Below are 1954 nucleotides of genomic sequence, written 5' to 3' on the forward strand. Positions count from 1 at the left end.
CTTTTTCTCCCATGGGCTTTACTCCATTTGCATCGTCAGGGTCAACTCTACTTTGAGGAGGCAGCTTTTCCCCAGTCACATTTTGAGTGCCTTCCAACCTGAGGGGCTCATTTTCTAGCAATATATCTGACAGTGTTTCTCTGCTAGTCATAGGGTTTACAGTGACTAAATATTCGCAAGTAGTTCATCACTCTTTCTTCCTAGTCTGTCTCTGTCTAGAAGCTCATCTGAAACCTGTCCACCATGGGTGATCCTGCTGGTATTTAAAATACCAGTAGCATAGCTTTCAGAATTACAGCAACTCACAAGCCACCACAGTATGACAAACTGACAGACAAGTGATTGCCATTTGGTTTTAAGTGGCACTGTCACTTTAAATTATCTACATACAATTCTATCACTGTTGTTGCAGTGATGGATGCTGGGTATTGTTGAGTCGGTTTCAATTCATAGTGGCCCTATGCACACAGAAGAAAACTCTGCCCATCCTCACTTTAGTTAAACATGAGCCCATTGCTGCGGTCACATTGTCATTCCATCTCATTAAGGGCTTCCCTCTTTTTCGCTGACCCTCCACTTTACCAAACATGACCCCTTCTCCAGGGATTAGTCCCTCCTGATAACATGTTCCAGACGAAGTCTGGCCATCCTGGCTTCTAAGAAGCACTCTGGCTGTACTTCTTCCCACACAGATAGGTTAGTTCTTCCGGAGGTCCATCACTAGTGTGCATATATTTAGAAAGATGGTTTTGAAAGCATAAGAAAGAATGTGCTTTAAAAAAATAAAAGCAAGCTGTGGAATGATGACGCATTAAAACCCTTTGCTTTGGTGCTTGTTTTGGAAATGTTTAACTCATTGTTTCTGTCACTAACGTACATGCATGTTGTTGTTGTTAGGTGCCATCATGTTGATTGTAACTCATAGTGACCCTGAGTAGGGTTCCCAGGTTATAAGTCTTAACAGGAGCAGAAAGCCTCATTTTTCTCCTGCAGAACAGCTGGTAGGCTCAAACTGGCAACCTTGTGGTTAACAGTCTAGTGCTTCTCCTATAGAACTACTGCACCCTCCAAAATGTACATACAATAACCTTATAATGCTGGTTGCCTTGGAGTCAGCTAGCAGTCATGGCAACCCCATATACACAGAAGAAAATGTTGCCTGGTTTAGTGCCATTAATAATTTTTTGAAACAGATCACCAGGACTTTGTTTCCAGTCTGTGTGGAACTGTTGAAACCTATCCTATTGCTATTTGAAATACTTGTGGCATAGCTTCTAGAATCCTAGCAACAAGCAAGCCATCACAGTACCACACACTGAGAGTGGTGATGGTGGTGCTGTCTGTTGTGAAGTCAGTTACAACTCGTGGTGGTGGTGGTGGTGGTGGTGGTGTGCCGTGGAGTCTGTTCCAATTCATAGCAATCCTGTATAAGCGTTCAAAGACGGTAAATTGTTATGGACCAGAAAGCCTCGTCTGTCTCCCACGACAGAGAGGTGGTGGTTGTTGTGAAATGCCTTTGAGTCCGTTCTGACTCATAGAGATCCTGCATAGGGTTTCCGAGGAATGATTGGTGCGTTTGAACCGCTGACCTTGTGGTTAGCAGTCCAGTGCTTATCTTACAGTGCCACACAGGAGGTGGTAAAGAATGATAATAGCAAAATGTGAATGCCAGGTCTGGCAAACAATGCTAGTTCTCAGTTACTTAGTCATGTAAATAAAAAGTAAAATATAAAAGCAAATTAATGTTGTTTTTAATGTTTTATTGTGAATTATGTGATCGTTTACATGGGAGAACATTAGTTTTACATTCATCCTATCATATATCCTTTCATTTCCATGGTTACAATCCCCTCCATGCATCATCAACCAACCAAATGGTATATCCTACAAGCCTGCCCACCCCCCATCAGCACACAGCCCCTCTCCCTCTCTGTGTCTAGAGTCCCAGCTGCTT

The 1954-nt window shown here is 42.8% G+C and overlaps 1 protein-coding gene across 1 annotated transcript in view; it reads left to right on the forward strand.

Annotated features, from left to right (window-relative positions):
* Positions 1-1954, forward strand: part of LOC102822854 (H/ACA ribonucleoprotein complex subunit 2-like) — a 12833-nt gene that overhangs the window by 3993 nt on the left and 6886 nt on the right. The window lies entirely within an intron of this gene.

This window comes from Chrysochloris asiatica, unplaced genomic scaffold, assembly GCF_000296735.1.
Source record: "Chrysochloris asiatica unplaced genomic scaffold, ChrAsi1.0 scaffold00097, whole genome shotgun sequence".
NCBI lineage: Eukaryota > Metazoa > Chordata > Mammalia > Afrosoricida > Chrysochloridae > Chrysochloris > Chrysochloris asiatica.